Source organism: Canis aureus, chromosome 12, assembly GCF_053574225.1.
Source record: "Canis aureus isolate CA01 chromosome 12, VMU_Caureus_v.1.0, whole genome shotgun sequence".
In the NCBI taxonomy this organism is placed as follows: Eukaryota; Metazoa; Chordata; class Mammalia; order Carnivora; family Canidae; genus Canis; species Canis aureus.
The window spans coordinates 10,448,931-10,469,126 of NC_135622.1; the positions used below are offsets into that span (position 1 = coordinate 10,448,931).

Here is a 20,196-nt window from a genome sequence, read left to right on the forward strand (position 1 = left end):
GGCTCTAAAACCGTAGTAAGTTTCATTCTGGTGAGTGCCGTTAAAAGCTCTCTGCTAGACGATGGGTGACAGCTTAGCTGTTAATATCCAATTAAAGGTATCGCTTTCCTTCTAAAATGTACTGTTTTGGGGTAGCTCAACTAACTGCTGTTAAACTGGAGGGAGGGATGGGCAGAGGACAAATGTCTGTAAGTAAAAACCTGAGTCTTCACCTTCAAACACCATTTTTAGACAAGATCTTGGGCTGTTGTTCCTTATGCATGGGACTGATGGAAGGCAAATGGAAGAGAGGCCTACCGAGTTTTGAAAGAATTGCATTCCCAGAGGAACCATAGACCGAATCTGCAAACGCCAATGACTGTTCAGTGCCAAAGCAAGCCTTGTGCCTCCACCACCCTCCACCTTCCAAAACAAGCTATGAAAGCTGTGCAGAGTGCATACTCCCTGCTCCATCCCTCAGCTAGGGCCATGAGAGATAATGGACACAGGGGAGCCTCCCAGAGGACAGTTGGCTGGCCTCTTCTGTTTGAGAAGTTGGCCTCTTCTATTCTTGCTCAGCAGGATTTGATCATTGCTGTACACTGCGACTTCTTGGGCTTTCCCATTTTCTGAATGGTAGTTTTAATGGTGGTTTTCAGGTTCTAACTCCATCACTGTGTATGTAGTGTGGTAGGGGGCAGATAACTAGTTTTTAATTGATGGTTTGCAAGACCATGGAACATCATCTCTGGACTCACGCCAAGAGACTATACATCATCCACTGATTTTAATTTTAAGCTGGAGGTAGTCCCTTGATACAATTTTGGTGTTTCTTCTTTTGGGGAGGGAATATATCCCGCATGTAAAAGAAGGGTACCCATATATTTTGGGGAAGTCAAAGGGGCAAACTATGGCAGAGACTGCTAAATTGTCTGAAAACATTTGTTTTCCTTGATTTTAGAGTGTTGAATACTTAATATTTAAGCAGGCAAATGCTGCTGGAAAGACTCCATTTCCCAGTCTTCCTGACTCCCTTCCAGCTACATAAGTTCACATGATTAAGATTTGGTCAATTGGATGTAAGTAGCAGTGTGCGCACCTTTTAGCAAGTGTTCTTAAAGGAAGGGTGAGTTTCCTTCTCTTTATCTTTTTCTTCTTTCTCTGGAGTGCAATGAAAGGGCTGGAGCTGAAGCAGCCATTTTGGACTATGAGATGATTTGGTATCATCATGGGATTTCATACAAGGCAGAAAATTAAGGAAAAGAAATCTGAGTCCCTGGGGCACCTGGATGGCTCAGTGGTTGAGTGTCTGCCTTTGGCTCAGGGTATGATCCTGGGGTCCTGGAAACAAGTCTAGCATCAGGCTCCCCACAGGAAGACTGCTTCTCCCTCTGTCTGTGTCTCTGCCTCTCTCTGTGGGTCTCTCATGAATAAATAAAATCTTAAAAAAAAAGAAAAGAAAGAAAGAAATCTGAGTCACTGATACTGTGGAGCACTTTATAATCGGTGAACTACTTGACCAGGCTCATTGAAAAGAGAAATAAACTTCCATGTTGTTTAAGCCACTGTGTTTTTTTGTTTTTGTTCTTTGTTTCATAGGGGAGAAGGGTAAGAAGAGTTCAACCTCCTGTGCCAAAGTTAATTTTAACTATTACATGAGAAATGACTTGCTTGAGTTATCCCAACTTCCTTAAGATGAGGATATTTTGGAGACTGAAGACCAAAAGTGACTTAGGCCACAAATGGAAGTAAACAAGATGTCACCTTGCCCTTGATATATAAGTTAGAGGAGAATTCCATGTTCAGGGAATTCACATTCTGTTACACCACAATTTACATTATTGTCAGTCTCTCTAGGAAACACTAATATCTAACCCTCTGTAGTGAGATACTGGAGCTTCAGAAACCCAAATTCATTTACTTCTCTGGGTTTTAGCCAGGGAGCTTGTCTGCAAAGCTCCCTTATTAGACAACTGTCTGCCAGGTTGGTTTAGGAAAAATTTCCCAACTGGCACAGAATATCTGTGGCTCTGGAAAATGACTAAACTATTCCAAACTGTTTTAAAAGCAAATCCATTCTTAATATCCCAACAACTGTTTAAATTTTGTTCCATCTAGTTTGGTATAAACCTATTTTTATTTCTTAACTCCTTATATCTCCATTGGCTGCAGTTTTTATATGGAAATTTTCATATTCTATTTCTTTCAAAGTATATTTTATTAATTTGACGCTGTTGAAGCCTGCCTCTGATTCCACATCATTATTTAATCACCTCTGTATAGCATTGATTCAGTGATTTTGCTCTTGGTTACCTAAATGTTACCAGCGCCCTTCCGTTTCCTTTCTTGTACAATGATAGTGCTTGTTTATAAAACTGCTTTGAAATTACCAAGGGGAACAAGCTACATCAAGATGAAGTGCTGTGTTGTTCTTCCCTTGGAAATATGCCTTGGTTCAAATTGGAACTTGGGGTATAAATTGTAAAAGATTCTGCCAAGAGCACTCCAAGTTCTGATATGCAGCGTTGGATGAATCTCTGCTTCTAAGCCAGGTCATTGTGTAGCTTGACGAAGATGGGAAAGGAGAGTCTAGCAGGAGAAGGGTTTTATTCCAGGGCTATCACATGTAATCATCACACTCAGAAATGGAAGTGGAGCTCCGTTTTCCCCCTCTCTCCCTCCTATACCCCTCTCTCCCTTCCTTCCTCATTTCCGTCTTTCCAAAGTTCCACTCACTTCTCTACTACCACCTCCGCTCCCTTCCTGCCTTCCTTCTGCCCACAGATACTTCTTGAATGCTGTGGTAGATGTCACCCCCCCTCCAATGAAATTGGAGAGGTAATGTCATGTGAAGGCACTCCAGACCACCACCCCAGCCAAACTTTTAGCCAGCAGTGAGCATCAGGGGCCAGCTGTATTCTTTAGATACCATGGGCTCCAACCACATGAAAGACTCCCAGTGAAGAACCACCCAGCCAAGCCCAGTCAACCCATGGGATTGTGAGATTAGAACAAGCTATTGTTTCAGTCACTATACTTCAGGATGCTTTATGACATAGCAATAGGCAATTGAGATGAGCCAGACACTGTCCTAGAATTTGGAGAGTGAACAAAACAAATGAAAATCTGTTTCCTCATGAATCCACAGTCTAGCAGGCCAGATAGTCAATAAACAAATAGTAATAAAAGCCAGGGTGAGAAAATAAAGTAGAAAGGAGAAATACAAACTATGGAGGAGTGGGGGTTGAGGGAAGTTTGGTTAAGGTGACTGGGGAAAGATCACTGAGAAGATGACTTGTGAGTCAGAAATGAAGGGTCACCCATGCAGCTACTTGGAGAGCATCTCAAGGGGCAAATGGTAACTGTAAAAGCCCTGAAGTGGAAGTGTCTCTGGGAAAATCACGAATAGCAGAGGCAAATACAGCCGGGACAGAGTGAAGGGGGGAGAAGTAGCTGGTGATAGAGGTTGAAGAGGGTGGGGGTGCAGATCGGCAGGGCCTTGTGGGTCAGAGGAAGGACTTTGGCCTTCATTCTGGATGAGATGAGAGCTACTGGAAGACTTCGAGTTGGTGAGTGATGTCATTTGGCCTGTGACTGGACAAGATCACTCCAGTTGTTGTGTTGAAAACAGAGAAGGTCAGGATACCTGGGTAGTTCAACAGTTGAGTATCTGTCTTCAGCTCAGGGCAAGATTCTGGGATCCTGGGATCAAGTCCCACATCGGGCTCCCTACAGGGAGCCTGCTTCTCCCTCTGCCTGTGTCTCTGCCTCCCTCTGTGTGTTTCTCATGAATAAATAAATAAAGTCTTAAAAAAAAAAAAGAAAAGAAAATAGAGAAGGTAAACATAGGCCCGTTAGGAGCCTTTGTGACTGTACAGGAGGGATGTGATGATGGCTTAGGTGGGTGATGGCAGTGGGAAATGGTGAGGAGAGGTTGAATTCTGGGTTTATTTTGAAAGTGTAGGTGATAACGGTTTGAATTTGGGCTGAGAAAGAGAGGAATCAAGGATGATAACAAGATCTGAGCCATTGGAAAATGAAAATACCATTAATTGAGATGGAGGATAGTGGGGAGGAAGTAGACTGAGGAAGAATATTTGGTGCTCTTCCCTAATTCCTAATTTATGTCCTTTGTTCCTTCCTGTTGAAGTGGGCTCTCTCTCTACCCAGTTGGAGATGCAAATAATGTGTCCAGTTGGTTTCCAGAGCATGTTATTCATGACTCTGTATGTTGGTGATACACAGGAAGTCTAAAGGGAGAGCTTTTCCCCTCCATGTTTGTAACCACCATATTATGTCCAGGAATTCTAGAGGGAAAATGAGTGTCCAGTCCAGTTTGCTCCTCTCTTAATGTGCTCACTGGGCAGAGAGATGCTAGCTACTGAACAGAGATTGGCCAACATAAGTCATGTTTCAAAACGTGGAAGTTGTGCCAAGCCCCTCTTGTAACAGCAACTGGTTTGACAATGCAATGCTATGCCTTGTGATAGCATCTTTCTGAGGGCTGGTCCACTCACCAGAGTTATGTTTTGTGATAGACACACCTCAACCAAAGGCCAGGACTGTTCAGAAGAAAGATCCTGGGGTCCTTCATTTTGTTCCTCCCTCAAGGCATTTCACGGACACACAAGAGCAGAGATTTGGACTGGGGAGCAATATTGCCACAAGGTGACTTAGAAACTTGGTAGAAGAAAAGTTGGAATAGAAACTTCATAGTTTGTTGAGTCTTCCTGGTAGAAGGCAAAAATTTCAGGAAGCTGAAGCAATTCCAGAATCTTCCAAGCCTGGAGGATAGAGATAGTACCTGAGTCCACTGCTCCAGTTCCTTCAGGATCCACCCTGTTAGTGTGCTCAGTTGTGAGGACCTGCACCCTAGCTGATCTCAGTCGATAAAGGCTGACAGAATGAATAAGTCTCAAGGGTTGGTCAAAGAAGTGCAGCTAACTGTTTGGCAACTGGCTGGAGGGAGAGGAGGGGGTGCTGATTGATAGTTTGCCAATTCTCATGGTGTAAATACTCCCACCATGGCTGCTTGCAAGCTACCAACACCATGGCACTAAAGGCAGAGTTGCAGGTGTGTAGCAGTCCACCACAGTAGGTATAAAGTCTCCATTATGCAGCTACAAGAGATGTATATAATCTCAGGAGCATAAAAAAATAGTAAGATGTGGTCAAATAATTAGTAAGTGATGAGTTTTGAGTATTTATTACCCTTTTTTTTAATATAATGATTTAGTTGAAAGTTTACATCATTGAATATTTAATAATGGGTACATTGAACAACTGGCTGGCAAAACTCCTGACAAGTTGACAGTGAGTTCTCGCAAGCCAGTAGGAACCCGTTCCAGAACACCTCTGGTTTACAGCTCTTACCAGTCAACTCTTTTGTCCACGCACACAAACAGCCACCCCCCTGGAATCATGCTAGCTGTAAGTAGTAAGTTCAGGCCAGGTGCCAGCCTTTGCTACCTGGAGGACTCATCTGACTTAAGGAGGATCCCACCCTCTTGTGAGGCTTGCTACCAAGAGCTAGAGATGCCAGGTGCACTGTAGCCTCACGGGAACTTTACTGCCTAGCCCGAGTCATGCCACCGAACAATAGACTCTTAATTTTGAACCTCAGGGAGCAGGGTCATGGATTTTAATCCTTTCCCTCCCAGGAGGCACTGGGCTTTCAGGAAAACAGGTCCTCAGGTTCCAGAATGTCTTCATCTACATGTGAAAGAATGAGGAAGGTTGGGATCCCTGGGTGGCGCAGCGGTTTGGCGCCTGCCTTTGGCCCAGGGCACGATCCTGGAGACCCGGGATCGAATCCCACGTCGGGCTCCCGGTGCATGGAGCCTGCTTCTCCCTCTGCCTGTGTCTCTGCCTCTCTCTCTCTCTCTGTGTGTGACTATCATAAATAAATAAAAATAAAATAAAAGAATGAGGAAGGTTTTCAGTGGTGGGGAGCGGTGAGGGAGGAAAAAAATTCTGTTACAACTTCTCCCAGGACAAAGGGCCCACTTGTCCTACATTTATAGAAGTAAAAGAGATTGTGAGTGGCTTGTCACTGAGCAAGGAATATCTGGTTCAGGATGATTTACCCCTCAACAGGACAATGGCCTAACCCTACTCCATTTGTATGGACTGCAGGAAGCCACTTAAGAGATTTTCACAGAGCACTTCAATGTGATTTTCTATCCTTGACTATAGAAAGAGGCAACTTCCACCATAGAAAAGCAAACCACAAGTTCCTCTGTGGTGTATCCCTTGGGGGAAACCTCTGGTCCCTCTCTCTCCCTTTTTATCTTCTCTCCCACCCTTCCTTCCTTCTCCAAACATTTATATAGTGCCTCTCTGAAAACGTGCTACCAAAGTGCTAGGAATGCCAAGATGAGTCAGTGGTGGTGAATCTATTCTTGTTTACTTGCAAGTCTTTCTCCACAAATCTTCTGGAGTGTTTTTTTAAGCATGCAAATAAAAAAGTGACCCAGCTCTCCTCTTTTCCATCCCTTTCCTTTCTCTTCCTTTTACTTCCTGTCTTGGAAAAAAATTGATTGGCTTTTTCACTTTCTTTCTTTCTTTTTAGATTTTATTTATTTATTCATGAGAGAGAGAGAGAGAGAGGCAGAGACATAGGCAGAGGGAGAAGCAGGCTCCATGCAGGGAGCCTGATGTGGGACTCGATCCCGTGGGACTCGATCCCGGGACCGTGGGATCACGCCCTGAGCCAAAGGCAGATGCTCAAACACTGAGCCACCCAGGCATCCCTGCTTTCTTTCTTCATAAAAAAAAAAAAAAAAAAAAACCATGAACATGGGAACTGCAAGCTCAAGGAGGGGTGGTCGTGTGTGGCGTGAGTCAGTGGTGTTGAGAGATGGGCTATCTAGAGGTAGGTTGAGCTAATGGAAGCCAGGTTTATTTCTCTTGGAGAAGGGAGGCACACATAGGGCAAGGGGAAACAAAAATAAACGTTATGGTGTTGGATTGTAGCTGGATCTATCAGTGTAAATTGTGGGACAGATAAGTAGATAGATGGATGGATAGATAGAGGATAGATGGATGGACAGATGGATAGAGGATAGACAGGAAATGAAAGGAAATATAAATGTGTGTGTATAGGGCACCTGGGTCACTCAGTGGTTGAGTGTCTGCCTTTGGCTCAGGTCATAATCCTGGGGTCCTGGGATCGAGTCCTGCATCCCTGAAGGGAGCCTGCTTCTCCCTCTGCCTGTGTCTCTGCCTCTCTCATGAATAAATACATAAAATAAAATAAACGTGTGTGTATGTGTACACATATGTGTTTGCTAGCTCTGTCCAGGGAAAGAACCTAGAAGGATTGATACCCCATGTAGCAACAAGAATTCCTTGTGCTCGGATGTCAGTTTCCAGCACTACTCTCCACCATCAGAGACATTGGCTTCCTTGAACAAATGGCTGATTCCAGGAGTGGGGCAGGGAAAGATCAAGATGGTATAAGAACATTTTGTTGTACCAGAATGTAAGGAATTTCTCCAAGAATGATGAGGATGTATCAGAAGACACAGAAACAGTCTAGAAGGGGGCTTCTGTTGATCAACTTTGGGACAATTTGAAGATCAAAATAACGATAACCCATTGAATAAAATGGAAACCTGTAGGTCCATGTAGAGATATAAATGAAAAAATGAGGAAAATTATTTCTTACAGTAGACTGTCACGAATAAATGCAGAAGATATAGTGGTATAAGGAAGTCACCACTTGGCAATTGTTGGTGTAATAATTTAGGAACTAAATCTCAATAGGTAGTGGTGAATATGGGTAATATGGTGTAAGGAAAGAACTAACCTCTCCACCCTGTATCTCCTGGCCATTCCTGTATCAGAGTGGGAGGTAGTGCTCAGGCAAGAGTCCCTCAGAATTACATGTGCAGGGGCATCTGGGTGGCTCAGTCATTAAGTGTTCAGTTCTTGGTTTTGACTCAGGTTGTGATCTTAGGCTCATGAGATCAAGCGCCACATTGGATTATCCCTCTCTCCCTCTGCACCTCCCGCATGAACTCACGTACTGCTCTCTCTCTCTCAAAAAAAAAAAGAATAAAGCTGACCAGGGTACATACTTCTGCCTGTCTCCTGGGTTCCTTCTCTCTCTTTTTTTTTTTTTTTTATTGTCTACAACCTAATTCATGAGCTTGAATTTTATGGAAAGATTTTAAAAAAATTATTCCTTGGAATTAAGCACCGTATACCTCATGTCTTCTAATAGAATAATGACAAAGGGAGAAGGACAAAATGGGTGAAGGGGAGTGGGAGACCCAGGCTCCCAGCTATGGAATGAATAAGTCATGGGAATAAAAGGCACAACATAAGGGATATAGTCAGATATGGTAATAACGTAGTATGGTGACAGATGGTAGCCACACTTGTAGTGAGCATAGCGTAATGTATAGACTATGTTGTACACCTGAAACTAATGTAGCATTATGCGTCTACTATACTTAAAAAAACCCTCACACTGATTTTAAAAATTAGCAACAAAGCATTGGCAATTTAACCATGTGGCATGCTTCCCATTTAATTGGTTACTGGTGTTACACATATAAAATGAAGACTCTTCTCAAAAGAAAAAAAAAGGAATAATAATAACAGGTAACCTTTATTGAGTGCTTACCATGTGCTGGGTGCTTTACATATGCTCTACTGTTTAATCCTTACAATAATCCTTCCAGGAAGGACAGTTGTTTTTTTTGTTTTGTTTTGTTTTCTTTGTTTTTTTTTTTTTTTTTTTTTTTTTTAAGGAATGACAGTTTTTAGTTCTTCTACAAGTGAAAACACTTGGGCCCAAAGACAGAAAATAATAACTTAGCGAGGAAAGAAGCTGGCGCAGAAATGCCAACAATGTGACTCAAGGGGTGAGGGCGAGGGAGTGCCTCAGACAGGCCCCACAACAATGAAGTCTCCCCCACTAACACTGGCATTAACCCACCAGGGGAGCTCATGCCCACTCAGAGATGGGCCCTTGTCTTCCGGTCACATTTCTGTCTTCAAATGCATTATTTCTCCCTCCTACACCTACTCAGACTGCCCCTGATGGCCTAAGTTGGGGGAGTGGTTGGAAGCAGAAGGCTATGGCCAAGGGGCCTGTGGGAGAAGTCGGCCCAGGTGCAGCCAATAAGGAGTGTATTAGTCTGTAGAGAGTTTAAAAATAATAAAACCAACTTAAAGCCATCTGGTTAGTATTATCACCATGTACTATGGTGATCCTAAACAATGTCAGTGACAAAATGCTCCTCCTAGCCAAAGGCTGACTCTTCTACCCTCCGCCACCCTGGAATGCCACTGGTTGGATGAGATCCATCTTCCTAGACAGTGAGTTGTATCTAGTTTTGAATTTGCAGGACTGGCAGGGCCTTGCTGTAATAGATGCTCAATAAACACTAAGTTGGCCAAACATTAACTTGACCTCAGATAGGCTTGTGGCCCTTTAAAACTGGACTTCCCCAGTGGTGCACCCGGGTGTCACCTATCACAAAGGAAACTTGCTGCAACACAGGCCTACTGTGTTAAAGCACAGAGGAAAATTGAGGCAAGCACCCAAAATATGTAGGTGAAGTTGGAGCTTTGCCAGAATGATATAAACAGCTGCCTTCATTTCTCACTCTGTGTTGGCAGTGGTTATCAGGCACGCTACCGAGCGGTTTTATTTATATATTTTATTTCCTTTTCTCTGTCTTTTTTTTTAGAAAACCGGTGAAAATCACCTCATAATTCAGAATATTAAAGAATCCATTAGTTCTAGTTGGGCTTGGGATCCTAAGGGAAGCGAAGTACTTAGAGAACGCTCCTCCTACTGCACAGACACCCTCCTTACTCTTAAATTACCCCAACCAGCTCATAATTGGGACCAGCTGGCAGGAGGAGAAAGGAGGCCCCTGCAGAGCCAGGAATCATGTTACAAATTTCATCCCTAGAAAGAAGCTTGACTTGCTCCTTTAAGGGTTAAGATGTGGGAGGTCAAAGGCAGGGTGCTCAGGAGCTGGAATTTAAATGGCAAACAAAGGGTGCTGCAATTAGTAAGTGTGGCTCCTTGCTTTGTCTAGAATAGGGTATGTAGGAAATAATCAAGGTGACCACGTAGGGCTACAGCATCAGCCGAAATTCACTTCAGTCTGTCTTTCTAGAACCGGCATGATTGATTTGTATCCTGCCCCAAAGCTTTCCGGTTCCCCAAGTTGTCCCTACATAGCAGAAGTGCAGACCTCCCATCTGTGCACCAGAGAGAGGGTGGGTTTGAAGTGAGTGGTGTCTGTGGCTCTGGGAGTTTCCTAACCTCGAGTGTTTCTGGAGATCTGCTTTCTTCTCTTTCTTTCTTTTTTAAAGATTTTATTTATTTGAGGGCAGGGGAAGAGGGAGAAAGAGGGAGAGAGAGCGCAAGCAGGGGGAGTGGCAGGCAGAAGGAGAGGGAAAAGCAGGCCCCCCACTGAGCAGGGAGCCCAATGTGGGGCTGGATCGCAGGATCCAGGATCATGACCTGAGCCAAAGGCAGACACTTAACCCCCTGAGCCACCCAGGCGCCCCGAAGATCAGCTTTGTCCTGCTTTCTCCATAGATTCCTCAGCCCTCCACTTTGCACCCAACCCCCTTTCATGAGGAGCCAGAGCTACAGCTCTGCTCTTGGAGAGCAACACATGCGGCCTGCCCTCCCCGTCTTGGCACTGGGCTCTCTGGTTTGGACTGGGAATCTGGAAGGAACGAAGCAAGCCCTTGGAGTGAGCACATGCTAATTCAGTACCGTCAAGCGGCAGCAGTGGTGGCCGTTAGTGGCTGGTGGCTGCGGTGCGGGTGGCACTGTTCCAACTGAGCAGTTTTCAGTGGTGTGACCTTGGCTGTCTTCTCTGGTGCCAGTCTCCTTTGGTTCTTGCCTGTTGGCCAAGCCAGATTCTCCCGGCTTCCTGTTGATTCTGTGAACTACTTGATCACTTTCCAATAATTTTTTTTCCTGCTTAACAGAGTCAATTTCAAGTGTCAGAAACCAAGACCCCTGACTGGTGTAGCATCTGTCCCTGCAAGACTTAGGAAACCAACTCCAGCGCTTAAGAGGGAGAAGGAGAGATGAAAGATGGGAGAAGCTGAAAAAAGAAGGGGAATTAGCAGAACAGAGGGAGGCATTGTAGAGGCATGGGGAGAAGGAAGGAGAGCCATGGGGGGGGGGTGGTGAATGGGGGGGGGGGAGGAAATCCAGGAATTGGCAGGTGAAGCACAACAGCCTGGAAGGGGTCGCCCACCTTGTTAATGCTGGTAATAGGAGCCCTGAAGGAAATTGCCAAAGTGGCCTCCCTGAGGTATTTCTATGTTTCTATTTTTGGCAGACAATGTGGTTTAAATGGTTTTATGTGACTGTTTCAGGAACAACAGCTCCTTGATTTGGATTTGCTTCTGGAAAGAAATGAAGGTGTGAGCTTTTACTTCGTGCATTTATCAAATGTGCTGCATGCTTGGAAGCACACAGATATATGGGCATGCATATGCTTACTGTGATATAAATATATGCATGAGGAAAGTGGGTCTTGGGCTAGTTATATAGGTGGGGAAATTTCATGTAACAAGCCTATTTAATATCTCAAAGGAAAAACATTACTTACTATCCCATATTAGCATATCATTCATCTTACTGGGAAGACAGAATGAAGAATATTTAACAATTAATAGAAATCATAGGAAGAATTATGATTAAGTGCCATCTGCTGGCTTCTGTGGGTTTTATTTTTATGCAGCTTCAAGCCGGTCTCATAATTATCAACCGTCTCTCTTGTGCTCAGGGTGAACTTGGCTGGTCTGTATTTGGCCTATTAATGGATGCCTCATTTTGCGTGTGTGTGCATGCATGTGCGTGCGTGTGTCTGTGCGTGCGCGCACACGTGCGCCCATAAGTGTGGATGTGCATGCGTGAGAATGAAATTAATTTGGGAAAACAAATTCACCTTACAAAAATCCATCTTCCTCTAGATTCTGACTTGAGAGAGCAGACTTGGGTTTATTTTAAAATTCTGTTTTCGTAGCAGATTGCAAAAGCTCTGTGTGCTTAGCATGTGTATAGAGAGGGAAGGCAGGGGGATGGTTCTTTGAAAGTGACTTCTCTCTTCGGTTTCACTCCTCTCCTCTGAGAATGTCTATAGTTTGCATCTCAAAAGCTCTGTCTAGCTCATGGCAGGTGAAGAATTTCCGTGTCTCATTTTGATGACATTGCAACAAGCAAGTGTCTAATCGCTCAGAGGTTAGTGGAAAGGGGGACAGGTTCCGTGGGAGCATATTTGACCTCTTCCCCTGTGACTAGATTTGGAGCTGGAGCTGGAAGTGCTCTGCAGGAAATAGGTCTCGCTGTTAGTGAATTACCCTGACTTGTGTTTACACAGTGAGTCAACAGGCATAGGTCAGCTCTCTTCTCCAGCTAGACCCTTGAGCTGTTTATCTGGGTAACTCACATTCTGGATCCATTGTTTGCCTGGCATTAATGAGATTGATTGCCAAGAGTTTCCAAGTAATAATAATAACCATTTACTGGGTGCCCTCTGTGTACTACAAAATTGCAATAGACTATTTAGAAATATATTAATATGAATACTTAATATTCAAATATAAGATATTCAAATACTTATCTATTTGGAATTTGTCTTAGGATTTCAACAATACATAGTGTCCAGTGAGTATCTTTATTTTAGCGTTATGTTGAGACTCCTGGGTGGCTTAGCCGTTGAGCCTGAGCCTTTGGCTCAGGGCATGATCCTGGGGTCCCGGGATCAAGTCCCACATTGGGCTCCCTGCATGGAGCCTGCTTCTCCCTCTGCCTATGTCTCTGCCTCTCTCTCTCTCTCTCTCTCTCTCTCTCTCATGAATAAATGAATAAAATCCTTAAAAAAATTTTTTTGCATCATATTGACACATAAAAAACATACATAGTTGTGTTCTAAAATATAGAATAAAATAAAGAGAACCTATCAGGTGACTCCAGATTGGAACCAGATTGTCAGCGGTATGGTTTACAGTGTGGCAGATCCTTCATGTGCATTGGTTCTGTTTCTCACATTCTTATGATGTTGGGGTTATTCTCCCCGTTTTACATATGGGTAAATTGAGGCTCAGAAAGATAAAGTGACTTCTCAATCATCCGCAACTGGTAGGGAGGATGGGCGGTGGTGGCTGGTACCAGGGCACAGCAGCATCCCTTCCTCCCCCCAGCCCGGCCCAGGTGGCCCAGGTCACTAGCTCTCCCACCTCCGGGCCGAGGCCGCATCACACTCCTGAGAGATTGCAGGCTACACTGACTCGTGTCCACGGTGCTCCTGCTACTCCTTGCAGCAATGGCTTCTTCCCACGGCCACCTGGGACACAGTCACCGGGGTGGGCCAGGCAGGTTTGGAGCTGCCACGGAGGGACTGACTCCAGGAGTGGCAGCAGGGAGTGCTGTCCGCAGACAGCCTTCAGCGGCCTGTCCCGGAGGGCATCATCTCTCTGCGGGGATCATCTCTAGAGCCCCCTCGTCCACAGTCCTCCCCGACCAACCACCAACGTGGAAGTATAAGGATCCAGCAGCTCTGGAGGGCTGTCCTAGCTGCAGACGTCCCCTGGGGTTAGGCCAGGGATGCTGAAGGCCTGTATGCAGCTCATCCTCTCCCCTGGACACAGTCCTATTTGCCACGGCTCTTTTGCACAGGTGTCGATCCCAAGGGCATGTCCTGACCCCTCTTGCATGATCTCCTTTCAATGTCTGCTTTGCCATGGGTCGCCTGTGCTCTGTTGGCACAGGTCCCCGAGGACAGGGTAGAGCAGGAGCTGGTCCCCACCCCTGCCTCCGTGGACGTGTACTGTGAGTGAAGCTGGCCCTGTGTGGCGTCAAGTCAGTGACATCTGGGGGTTAATTTGTTACTGCAGGATGATGTTGTGAATTTGAATTGATCTGACTCCAATGCCTGCATTCTGTCCAGGCATCTATAACTTAGATTCTAAGTCATGATCTTATTCTCAACCTAAGAATGATGGTTCTTCGTCTGCCTTTGGCCAGCAAATCTAACCTCTACTAAATTTGGGCTGCATTTTAGCTTCTCACGTATTGTATCCTTTGACCCTAGTAGTCTGGGAGACTGCTGAGGCCTACATCCAGGTCTAAACGAAAGGTTTCAGAGGCTTGGGGTGACTCAGCTGGCATCATGCCTCAGGGCAGGGACTTTGAGTCTAGACCTGGGTCTCTAGCCTGCAGTGCACTTTCACGAGCTGCATGACTTTGATTCTGTTTCTCCAGAACTCTAGCTCCAGAAGAGGGGAGAAGGGGGCATGGGTGCTTTTTAACACATGGGACACGTTAACTCCACACACATTTTTAAAGGAACTCCTATGTACCATATGCTGAGATTCTGAAGATGGATAGGAAATGGCCCTGATTCTCACCCTTGTCGCAGAGAGAAGCAGGTAGACAAATTACAATGCAGTGTTGTAAGTAAATAAAGGGGGAAGAGATGGAGCCCAGGGACCTGGCTGGAGAAATTCAGAGCTGGCATCATGGGGAAGATGCTGTTTGAGCTAGATCTTAAAGATTCAAGGATGCTCACCAATGGGGTAAGTGGCAGGAAGGGAATTCCAAGCAGAGGGAATAGTTAATGCAAAGGCACAGAGACAGGAAAAGCAAGGACTTTGGTTGCTTAGAGCAGAAGGTATGAGGCCAGAGCAGGGGTGGACAGTAGGTCAGGACCTTGGAACGCATGTGGTCTGTAGACTTTATTATGCAGCCAGAGGGATTTATATTACCAGATTTGCATTTTAGGAGGGAGGGAAGAGTCCTAATATGTATTGAGGAATTAGCATGAGCTATATATTCTATATAGATTATTTTACTTATTCCTTGTAAGAGCCTTATAAGATAAAGAGCATTATAATCATTTATGGATTACTATGCTTATTGAAAAAGCTACCTCTGGCAACAGAGTGGGGATAAATTAGAATGCACAGAGCCTGATGGCAGAGAGAATAGAAAGTGTGGGACATTCCGGGCAAGAAATGACAAGGCCCTGAGCTAAGGGGCAGCAGAGGGAAAGAGAGACAAGTTTGGAAGTCTGAGCTGTTTCTCTGGAATCTGGTGACTGATTGGCTAAGGCTAGGAAGCTGAAAGACCCCATTAACCATGGAAGGCATCACTGGAAGGGCAGTTTCATGGGGGAGCATGTTGTATTTGAGGTTCCTTTAGATGTCCAGGTAGAGATTTCTATGGAGGAATTGAGTATATGGGTTTGGAGACCAGGGGAGAGGCCTGGAGTGGTAATCAGATTTGGGATTCTCTCCCTGTTAGATGGTACATGAGGACACGGCAAGGTGAGTGAGAGCGAGGAATAGCCCGGACAGCAAATCCTACTTCATCATTTCTTGATGGCATGACTTAAGCAAGTGTATCTGTGACCTCAGTTTCCTCACTTGTAAATTGGAGGACAATAATGCCAACCTCAGAGTGTTATAATACACATGATGAAGGCCTAACAGAATGTCTAGAACATAATAAGTGGAGGAGGAGATGAAAGTGTGTCTAGTGGAAAGCAAGCAGGATGAGGCTGGCATCTTGGAGAACAGTGACATTCCAGAGGTAAAGTAAAAGAAGCCAGCAAAGGAACAGGAAACAGGAACCAAAGGACCAAAAGTTGGAAGTGTCCTGGAAGCAAAGGGAAAAGATCTTTTTCTAGGAGGTGTCTCAGCATCTCAATGCTGAGATAAGTTCGCAGGGAAAAAAGATCAATGGCACATAAATATATGAAAAGATGCTTAATCATACTCATCATTACAGGAGCACAGATGAAAATAATAATGAGGTACCACTCTTCATTGTTGGATTGGTAAAGATGACAGCGTTTGGTGGTAGTTAGTCTTGGCCAAGGTATGTGAAACAGATGGTCCCAGACACTGTGGGAGCATACATTCATGGACATTCATGTCATTTTTCAAACAGCAATTTGTCAAAATATACCCAAATTGTGAATGCATATGTCCTTGACTCAGACACTGCACTTTTAAGAGTTTACAACAAACCTGCAAGTTTACAAGACGTATTTTTTTTTTAAATTTTTATTTATTTATGATAGTCACACAGAGAGAGAGAGAGGCAGAGACACAGGCAGAGGGAGAAGCAGGCTCCATGCACCGGGAGCCCGACGTGGGATTCGATCCCGGGTCTCCAGGATCGCGCCCTGGGCCAAAGGCAGGCGCCAAACCGCTGCGCCACCCAGGGATCCCTACAAGACGTATCTTCAGCAGTATTAATTATGACATTGTTTAATGTGGCAAGAGAAAATTAGAAGCAACCTAAAGGTCCATCATAGGGACACCTGGGTGGCTCACTGAGAGTCTGCCTTTGGCTCAGGGTGTGATCCCGGGGTCCTGGGACCAAGTTACACATTGGGCTTCCCGCAGGGAGCTTGCTTCTCCTCTTCCTCTGTGTCTCTCATGAATAAATAAATATATATTTTTTTAAAGTCCATCACAAAGGGACGGGGTAAATCAAAAGTGCTGCACTTTTATATTTTACTGGGGTGGACTGGGAGAAGGTAGGGATTGGGATGGGGATGCAGAGGCCTTGGAATAAGCATGCCAGAGTTACTGTGGCTGTGTGTGTGTGTGTGTGTGTTGACAAGATACAGTGAATAGGGGCCAAAGAAGAATATGCCCAGTATGGGCTGAAGATATATGGTGGAGATATATATTGAACATAATCTTGTTTTGAGTGAGAGATGCTGTGCCAGACAATGTGACCCTACTCCCCAACTCCATCCATCTTAAATAATACTTTAAACACCAGAATATACTTGGTACGATTGGATTTCTTGTAAATGCTGCTCAAGGGGCTGAGTTTTGCATCAACCATGGCATGAGGACCAAAAGAAAGGAAGCCATGTAGATGAGGTAGGCTGTCAGCATATGGGTCACATATGTGCAGTGCATGTATAAAGTATTCTAGAAGCATATGCAAAAATGTTACCAGGCTGACCTCTGAGAAGTGAAACTGGGGATGTCATGTGGATATGGACTTTTCAGTCTCTATCCTTTCAAACCGCTGGCATTTTTACTTTAAAAACCCTTTTTACGAAGGACACCACTCAAACAGTACAAGAATGGGACGTAATGGCAACTCCTCACCAGCTGAATAGAGTCTCGACTTTCTTCTGACTGAATACTTGGATGACGGTAAAGAATGCAATGATTTTTCATAGGGAAGAGGAGGTGGAGAGATTGTGCTTGCAGAAGGTGGGAATGTGACACATTCCTGGAATTACATAATAATGCATTATAGAGAAAGTAGTGTTTGCTGTACTTTCTTATGTTGACATGGTAGGTTGTAGGTGCTCAACAGATTTTCTTGGTTTCAATAATATTGAAAATAGTTAAACTTTTGTTCAGAGTTAAGATATACATGTATACTCCCATTTCACTAAATTCTAAGGGAACCGCTGCTCAGTATGATAATAACCCCCTGCTCTGTGTTTAGCATAAATACTGCACCATTGTCCCGACTGATACCCTGTGTGACCCATCAGACCAAAACATGACATCAGAGTCCCAGTGAATCACCTGCACGGCACTTAGAAGTTATGGACACGCTGTTTTCATTTTCAGGACGTCTCAGGCTCGCTTTTGCAAGCAGTTCTGAAACTTCACCCTTTCATCCAACTCTCGAGGATCGGGGACACCTTTCACAAGTTCCAGAAGTTGCTGTTGAAATCCATTTTGAAAGCAGAGTAATTGTTGGTAATGCGGCTCCCCCAGGCAGGCTGGAAGTGGAAGTGGAAATGATCGTGGCTCGTCTGGCGGCAGAAGTCCTGCACAGATTCCAAGTGATGCAGACTTTCTTGGCTGCACGCGAGCAAGACCCTCTGGAGGCTGGGGTCCCAGCACTGTGGCCCCTGGCAGGAAGGAGCTGCTTCCTCTGTGAACCCCCAGCGCAGCCCTACCTTTGGTTCTCCCTCCCTAGTGTCCGTGGACTGATCCATCTGGACAGTTGATTTCCATGCACGCGGCTGAGGCTGCTCATGGCCATGACAGCTCAGAGGGGCTGCTTGATATTATTTTTAACCCTGCCTCCTAACATTTTATTATAACAATTTCCAAACATTCAGAAAAGTGGGGGGAAAAAAACCAACTGCTACCGTGAACAACTGTATACTGAGCACCGAGATTTGAAAATTGGCATTTTACACTGTTTTGCTACACATGCAGGCCTTGTGTCTTAAGTACTGGTGTTCAGTTACCACATGAGGGTCCTGCTTTGTCCACAGAACTCTCCCTCTCCGAGCTCCTATGGCAGCTGTAGACTTAAATGCACAACTTAACAAACACATCCAAAGAGGCTCTAACATGTAGTATCTGCCTTGTGCCAGGCCCTGAGAAAGGCATAAGGTACTTTTACACCTATGATCTTACTGAATTTTTAACCCATGAAATAAATATTATTGTTGTTCCTAAATTATGCCTGTGAAAATCGAGACAGGGGATGATGGGACTTCCAAAGTTATTTATGGCTAAAATTATTACCATAAAAGAAATAATTGCAAGTGAAATAGCTTATCGTATTTAAAATGAAATAGTTATATTTAAATGCTCTTGATGGTATATAACTAATATATTGGCAGAATTACATTGCAATCACGGCATGTGTGTTTCAGAGCAAGGTGTTTTCAAGTGGTTCTTTGCATGCAACCATTGTGAGGGGGCTGTCTAGATGTCCACATCGAGTTCCCAAAGAGGTTTTTTCTTAGTTTCTGTAGCTGGTGTGGTTGTTTAACGTCAGCAGTTTGAACCGTACCACTCCACTTTTCACCCCCCACCCCCCCGCACTGGAGAATCCAAAATGTGTCTTGTTTTGTTTTTCAGGGTTGCTTGGTAAGAATTCACGGGCACCGATGAGTTAGTGTAGATAATCTAATAGAGAATTGTGGACAACAGCAGAAAAGACCATGCAGCTTCTTACTCATTTACTAGCCTAAAAACTAGCCATAAAACTTTGAGTTATAAACAACTGTTGTGGGGCCCTCTGCCCCCACAAGCTACTAATAACACAGTACACCAGGGACAATGGCAAGCATTCAAATGCACCATAAGGAAAAGCATCTTAACCATTATCGGTTAATGCTGATGGGACGGATGGATTTTGGAATGTGAGCTGGTCTCCAGAAAGGGGATACAGAAGTTGCCAAGAGCAAGCTTTGCATTGCTCAAGACCAGCCACTGGAGCTCTCTCCATTTTCTTCCATTTTTGTAGAAGCCTCCACCCCCACCCCCACTAGAAGACACATCTATATATGATACATTTATAAGGCACTTTACAATGTAGAAAGCGCTTCTCTAGAAATTACCAGACTCAAACTTCCCAGCAACTAAGAAGGCAGGTTAAATGGTATGTTCCCATTTTTCTAAGGCTGGGAAGTTAAATGACTTAACCAGGAGCATCGAGTCTTCTCCTACCTCACCAGGTAGAGCATGGGTCTTAGAGATGAAGGACTTAAATCTGAATTCTAGTGTTGCCTTGTACTAGCTCCAGGCCTCTGAGCCACTGACTTAACCATTTTGAAATTGTTACCTGTGAAATGGAGATAATAAAACCCACCTTGGAGGCCTAAGGTTAGGATTACAGTAAATTATACATGGGAAGTGCTCTGTAAACTGCAATGTACGATCTGAATTTGTTATTATTACTATGCAGTTAATATGCCACCTGTGGGTAGCATGCATTTTTTTCATTAAACTTTTTGTAATGACACTTTAAAACACATACCAAAATATGTTTGGAAATAATAAATATATTTATAATGAACTACTGTGTACCCATCACCCAGCTTTACCATTTACCAACATAAGACCAATTGCACTAGAGAACCTCTACTATCTCACTCTTTACTTGATTATTTTTTAAAACAACCCCATATTAGTTCACATTTTTAAAAAGATTTTATTTATTTATTCATGAGAGACAGAGAGAGAGAGAGGCAGAGACACAGGCAGAGGGAGAAGCAGGCTCCATGCAGGGAGCCCGTCGTGGGACTCGATTCCGGGTCTCCAGGATCACACCCTGGGCTGAAGGTGGCGCTAAACCTCTGAGCCACTTGGGCTGCCCTAATTCACATTTTTTTAAAGTAAGCTCTATGCCCCATGTGCACTCAGAACTCACAACCTTGAGATCAAGAGTTGCAAGATTTTATATATCATTAAAAAATACTTCAATCTCAGGAC

General features: G+C 44.4%; 1 long non-coding RNA gene across 1 annotated transcript; it reads left to right on the forward strand.

The window, feature by feature from the left end:
* The first annotated feature begins 3,089 nt into the window (after positions 1-3,089).
* On the forward strand, positions 3,090-19,332 carry LOC144324618 (uncharacterized). Its single transcript, XR_013390051.1, has 2 exons — positions 3,090-3,548; positions 17,587-19,332. It is a non-coding gene; the product is annotated as an uncharacterized LOC144324618 (long non-coding RNA).
* Positions 19,333-20,196: the final 864 nt, after the last annotated feature.